This window comes from Eublepharis macularius, chromosome 6 (genome assembly GCF_028583425.1).
Source record: "Eublepharis macularius isolate TG4126 chromosome 6, MPM_Emac_v1.0, whole genome shotgun sequence".
Lineage (NCBI taxonomy): Eukaryota > Metazoa > Chordata > Lepidosauria > Squamata > Eublepharidae > Eublepharis > Eublepharis macularius.
In genome coordinates this window covers 17,407,416-17,414,973 of record NC_072795.1, presented here as the reverse complement: position 1 = coordinate 17,414,973, position 7,558 = coordinate 17,407,416, and positions in this window count along the sequence as shown.

Genomic DNA, 7,558 nt, shown 5'->3' with positions numbered 1-7,558 from the left:
CCCTTTCAGGTGCCTGGCCAGAGGCAGAAAGGGAAGGGTAGGCAGAGCGGTTTCTACCGGTGGGAGGAAAGGCCCCGTTCCACCATAGCACCCTTTTCTCTTTTAAAAAAAGATTAAAAAATAGGGAGTGTTGAACCATACTCAGAATTCCATGTATGCCTTAAAGGCACAGTATCTATTTGGTACAGAAAATGGCTGGCCTTTACACCCTTTGCTACCCCTGCTAATCAACCTGCAATCATGATTTTCAAAAGGCTCTCATCAATCTCTGGCTAAAGAATTCCTCTTCCTGACTATATATCCGTCCCAAACAAGGTTCCTAGAGGTGTGCAGGGCGGTGGCTCAGGGCAAAACTAGACATTACGCTGTCTACAATGCTCTCAGAGCTCTCAGAGACCTATGACTGACCCAAAGTCACACAGCTGGCTTCAAGCGGAGGAGTGGGGAATCAAACCTGGCTCTCCAGATTAGAGTCCTGCCGCTCTTAACCACTACACCAAGAATAGCACATTTTAAAAAATCAATCTAGAAATCCCAGATTTCCCACTTAAAGAATATTCTCCTTCTGCACAGACTTGACTTGCCACCAAAGCTCTCTGGAATAACTCTGTCTTGCAGCCTTGCTGGAAAGCCTTAAGTGTAGGAACTCCCCACCCTCTTCTGGGTTACTCTTTCACAGACATTGGGGCAGCTGCTGAAAATTCGAATCCCAGCTTGCTCTGTACGGATTGCTGCAGTTGTCTAGCTTACTTAAGAGATGGTGAATCTGAGTATGTGAGACTCCACAGAGGCTGTTAAATTCTGGAACTTGTGGCAAGCTGCCATCAACCTGTATACATGTCACTTTGATGATCATTCGGGAAAGGCCCTCGGGACATCGATGGGATTGATGACACCAATTTGAAACCCCCAGTGAACCATTTCAGAGCCAAGCATACTTCGAGAGCAGATCCCTGCCTTCCGTTCCCACTTTGCTCTTCAAGATTGACTGTTCATTTATGTCCTCCGAGGAAGTTCCTGGCAAGATGGATGGACTATCTGACTTTTGAGAGCTGTGCACCAACATTAAAAAATATAAAATAAAATAACACAGCTGAATCCTACTCAATAACTCCCCCAAATTTATGTCCCTCCAAAGCATCATTACAGTAATCTCTCCAAACATTAGTTCAGCAAACAGCTTTTCATTTATAGCAGTATCACTGCAATAATACACATAGCATTTTCCCCCTCCAGAGGTACTCAAATGGTAATTTGCCAGAGTAGAAGGCAATTTGCTATTCCAACCCTTTTCTTTTATTCTTAGGTACAACGTTGATGGGAAAAGATGGACGTTCTGATTAATGCTTTACCTTCTTTTTATGTTGTATAACAAAGGATGGTACGAATGACCTTATTAATCTTATGTTGGATTAATTGAAAATCAAAGCCCCATGGGGATGAGACATCAACCCTCTACATGTGCTTGTATGCACATTGAATCAATGTAGGGGGGGCACAAGAGTGCTGGGCCCATCCCTTACCTATGCATAATAGACACCTTATGAGCACGTGCGGACAATTGTAGACTTGGTTCCTGCAACTGAGAACACTGCTTTTCAAATGTTCTTGATCACAGTGTGTGTACACACAAACACTTCTGCTGCATGCAAACACCATAACAACAACAACAACAACATTCAATTTATATACAGCCCTCCATGATGACTTAACACTCACTCAGAGCAATTTACAAAGTATGTCATTATTATCCCCACAACAAAACACCCTGTGAGGTGGGTGGGGATGAGAGAGCTAGAAGCTGTGACTGACCCAAGGTCACCCAGCAGGCTTCAAGTGGAGGAGTGAGAAATCAAACCCAGTTCTCCAATTTATAGTCCCGCGCTCTTAACCACTACACCAAACTGGCCATCTTCATGAAGCAGGATTACCGACTCCCAAGTGGAGCCTGGAGTTCTTCCAGAAGTGCCAGTTTGGTGTAGTGGTTAAGAGCATGGATTCTAATCTGGAGAACCGGATTGGATTCCCCATTCCTCCACTTGAAGCTGGGTGACCTTGGGTCAGTCACAGCTCTCTCAGCCCAGCCACCTCACAGGATGATTGTTGTTGTGGGGATAATAATAACATACTTTGTAAACCACTCTGAGTGGGTATTAAGTTGTCCTGAAGGGCGGTATATAAATTGAATATTGTTATTGTTGTTATCCCTAGACTATGGAGGGCATTTCCCCTGGAGAAAATGGCCGTTTCGGTGGGTGAATTCTATGGCATCACATCCCTATGTAATGAACTTCTTATCTGCATCTCGTTAAGGCTTCTACTGCTCAGACTAAAGATTGTATCTTAAATCTTGAGTCGTTTCCAGACCTTGAAATGGGACCTGAAAAGAGCTTTCATTCCTTTAGAGAAACTGTCAGTACAAAATACATGTATAGGGTTCTTCTTGAAATATTCTCCCCAATAAGACAAAAGACTCCTCTTTAGTGATTTCTTTCATTAAAATAAACTATAGTCTTTTTAATAAAGAAAGCTATCAAAATATAAATGTGTATTAAAATAAAACCTGCAAAAATGGAACAGATAAAAGCCATAAGAACTAAATTTCCTAACATTTCTTATTTAAATCTAAGGGCCAAGCTACAAGTGACAAATGACACTTGAATGGCAAGTGTATTTCTCCCTGTTCACTTGCCCTCCACTCAATCCACTTGCCAGGCAAGTGTCTTTCGTCATGTGTAGCTTGGCCCTAAGTTTAAATCAATCTGATTTACTATGAAATGCATTAGTCCCCATAGCACACATTACAAAGGTATGTTTCTCACCTAGATCTTTGTGAGATTTCTTTCAGCCAAAACTCTGATCTGCTCTCTGGGTTAGCACTTTTATACGTTATCTTATACGGAAATCTAAGATCTTTTTCTTGTGATAGCATAGATAAACTATGGTTAGTTTGAGATTTAATTAATTATTCATATTTTCAATCATATGACTTTCTAATTGGCCAAAAAGTGATGCTCTGTCCAGCTGCAAGATAAGAGATATAAATCAGTAAAGATGATAGGAAAAGTTAAGTGAGCCGATCATCTTTGCTATTCTGCAATTAGAGAACATTTATCTGATACTGTTCACTATTTTAATTTACTGTTGAAGATGAAAGAGCACCTCTGTAGTTACACAACATACTAGGAAAAAAACCTACAGTAAAATTCATAGAGTTCACTAGAATACATGAGTATCACTAAGTATAATGTGCTCTAATCTATATTTCCAAGACACCCAATGAGCTTCCTTACTAGACACCATCCCCAGATCTCCAGGAATTTCCCAAGCTGGAGCTAGCAACACTACTCATGAATCATCAATCATAAATAGGCAGGAGGTGAGGCCACCATGTTCATTCCTGCTCCCCCTCTATATATCTTGATTCAATGTGCATACACGTCACGTGTAGAGATGGGCACGAACTGAAATACGAACCAAAATTAAGCACAAACCAGGCCGGATTGTGGTTCGCAAACTGCGGTTCATCAGATCCCATTTCTGATGAACCGCCACAAACTTTAGGCTGGTTTGTTTGGTTCATTTTTTGGTTCGTGACTGCAGACAGCCTGGTGCCAATCAATCAGTTTCCTAGGCAACAGGGGCTGGACTTCCTGCAGACCTTCTGCTGACCTGGCAGTGACCTTCTGCTGACCCAGAAGTGACCTTCTGCTGACCCGGAAGTGATGGTTTTCTGACCCGGATGTGCCATTTGCACGAACCAAACGAACCAGTTCGTGAACTAGGAGCAGGTTCATGAAAGTTTGTGGTTCGTGAAATTTGACGACCCACGAACCGCATGGTTCGGTTTTTTTCCAGTTCGTGCCCATCTCTAGTCATGTGTGATCCTTTATGCAAGGGACTCTGAGGCTGGAACCAGGAGGACTGAAGTCCAAACAGATACAACTCTGGGAGATCCATGAAAGACCACATCCAGCAATTTTAAAGGGTGATAGCAATTTGGATCAGTATGAAGTGGATTTTTTTTTTGGTTTGGCTAACTGAAATCCCCTCAATGACTGTCTTCCCCCTCTTCTGAAGAGGCTAATGACAGCAGTCTTCGGTGATATGTGTGTGAATTTCGGTTGGCCAAACCATACCTGGATGGGAGGGAAGAAATATTAAATGGTGTAAATCCTAGATCTATGGGCTGCCTGTTGCCCTTTGACAGAATATTTACAGATGTTCCAGTAACAGCCATGCTTGTTTTTGCTTGGAGGCCAAGTCTAATCAGTGACTTGATGCTGTATGTCCTCAAGGCCTCAGAGTCTTCTTCAGGTGCATAAGGAAAAGCAGTGTCAACTTCTGTGATTGGCAGCCAGCATAAAGCCCCTGGAATGGCTAGATGCAATATAAACTACAGGAGCCTGGCCTTCTGCCCTTAATTCATCAACACAGCAGGCTGGGCCTTTGGGCTACTGTTCTTCAGGATCCAGCCTACGCCACAGTAATTTACCTCAAGAACTCTGGGTTATAGACCATACCTTCTAGGTCTGGGTTTGAGTAGGGTATACTTGGCCTTGACAACATAGAGATAGTAGTCACTAGTTTTCACACTTGGTGCTAGTGTTGCCAGTTCCAGGTTAAGAAATTCCTGGAGATTTGTGGGTGGAGTTTTGAGAGGGCAGTTTGTGGGGAGGAAGGGATCACAGCAGGATATAATGTCATAGAGTCCACCCTCCAAAACAAGCTTTTTTCTCCAGGGGATCTTTGTAGGCTGGAGATCAGTTGCAATTCCAGAAGATCTCCAGGCACCATATGGAGGCTGGCAACCCTACTTAGTTCCAGTTAAAAATTCTAGAATAATGTGATTGAAAATGAAAGAGAAGGCATCTGTTGTTGATTCCCAGCCTCAAAGACCTGAGCAAAATCAGCATTTATCAAGGCAAACCAGGATCTGAGTGAGTGATTATGACCTGAATCCTGGTGTCACAAACTAACCATGGTTGAAACAAACCATGGTTTCACATGATGTCGTAACTGAGTCACTGTTACACCATGTTTGTCTTGCTCCACTTTTCTATGAAGCTCATGCCAGGTTTAGATTAGTTTCCTATTGAACATTTGGTGATGCATCATTCGCAATCAGAAATGATACTTTAGCAAGCCACTATATGCTTTTCCCAGTCCTTCCCTTTTGGCTTTCTTTCTGTCCATGTGTTTATGGGGACAGTTAATAATAAATCCAATAAATGAAATGAAAATGGATTTTCCCAACCACTTCAGTCACTTTGTTTTTAAATTGCCTCTGAGAAGTTGGCTCACAAAACACAACCAAATCCTAGATGCTTTTTCCTCCAGGACTGAATGATGTGAGTGTCTGGCATTCCATAGCTGGGAAAATGTTCTGTCCAGCTCTCAATAAAAGGCCCTGACAGAAGAATCCAAGGTTGTCTCAAAGGAGAGAAAAAAGGAATCCGAAAGAAATTTCTGTGTAGCTTGACAAGGTTTATCTTCAAGCTGTCATGCCTGACATTGGTGTTGTTGACTGAGGCAGCTCTATCAACCTGTGAGAAGAGAAAAATAAAATCCAAGCAGCACTGATCATTCTGCCAAGGTCCTTTAATATATATATATGTAAGTCATCTCCCAGCCAGAACAAACAAACCATAGGCCTTGGTTTTGCCTTCCAGTGTTGCAGATCTAATAGCAAATTCAAGAGGTAAAAGCAAACAATATTGTTGCCAGGCCTATGCCAGGGAGTGGAAAGAGAAGGTGCCAGCATTTTGTGGCTCATGAAATGGATGCCATCAGAGCTGAACTCTGCACACAAATATTATACTGTGGGAGAGAGGGAGGGCAGGGATCACAACAAACCATCTGTCTTCCTCTCAATCTTCCTGAGAACCTTTTCCCACACCAACTCACTGAAAAATCTTTATACATTTGCCATGGAAGCCAAACACGCTGACAAAGCTTTGGAGGTATCTTCTAGGATGCACACTCAGTTCTCATAGGACATCTGCCACTCTTAATTGTTGACTTGTTTAAGCTGAGGGTGCAACCCAGACCCACATTCTCCATCCCCGTCTCTACACAATGGAGAGGAAGATAGATAATAGCGGGAAAGCTGTCGTTCAAGTAAGCTTGTCCTACATTACTGACAGCAAAGTTCTTTGCGGCTGAGCTTGAAAACTGCTGTCCAAAATATTGGCGTCATCCTTAGTTTCAAGAAGATCGTTGCCGTTCGTTTTCACTGGTAGAATATCTGGATCTTGGAGAGCAAAGACAGGACATTCTGTTGCCAGAACCCTGAGAAAACACAACGTGTGGCTTCCAAAGAACCATCAGTAGAATCAGTTAGTTACTAGCATTGCTTCACAAATGCTTGGGCAAGAGGTTGTGAAAAAATTCACACTCTACGGCAGTTAGGTGTTTGCTTGTATGTCTGGCTGTGCAAGTTGTTCCACGGTTTCTTGTACAAGTGGAAATACTTTTTTTAAAAAAAATAGCTTCAGTTTTTTAATGCAATGAGCTGTGAATGGCTTATACCTTTCATGTGCAGAATAGAACCTTCAGTTCCAACCCAATATGGCCAAGTGCAGCCTCTTCACAAAGATATACTGAACCCTCTTTCCCTGTAGTCATGGTGTGACCACTCAATGTTCTCTCACTACTCTCCAAAATAATGTTTCCAAGTCCAGTATTTTAGTGATTCTGTATTCATTGAAACCTTTGGGATGGGACCTAACCTGCCTTATACCCTTGGATGAGCTGAAAATGGTTTGCAGAAGCCTGTTTTGCCCTTCTCACAAACAGGTTTTTTTTTCAGCTGGAACATGGTGGAACAGAGTTCCAGAACCTCTTAAAAATGGTCACATGGCTGGGGGCCCTGCCTCCTGATCTCCAGACAGAGGGGAGTTTAGATTGCCCTCCGTGCTGCATGGCACGGAGGGCAATCTAAACTCCCCTCTGTCTGGAGATCAGGGGGCGGGGCCCCCAGCCATGTGGCCATTTTCTCCGAGGGCAACCCACTAAGTTCCACCACCTCTTTTCCCAGAAAAAAAGTCCTACTCACAACAGGCTTGTCAATTTTGGAATGTTTAATTTGTCTTTGCACAGGAGTTGGTGGGAATAAACTGACTTAATCTTAGCCAGGTATGACTTGGTCCTTATATTCTCAGTCTGGATTCTATTTCATGGCTATGGTTATTTTAGATTGTAACAAAATAACAACAATATGCTTATATACTGCTCTTCTGGACAGATTAGTAACCACTCAGAGTGGTGAATCAGGTCAGTTTTTGTTATTAGCTCCACAATACAGCCGGGGAGCTGGGGCTGAGAGGAGCGGCTTACTCAAGGCCACCTGCTGAGCTCATGGAAGTCTTGGGAAACAAACCAGCAGAGTGCTGATTTGCATCCATCACTTAATCACTATGCCACAGCGACTGTCAAATAATAACAATTGCAATTATATACCACGCTTCTAGACAGATTAGTGCCCACTTAGAATGGTGAACAAAGTCAGTATTATTATTATCCTGACAATACAGAAGGAGATCTGGAGCTGAGAGGA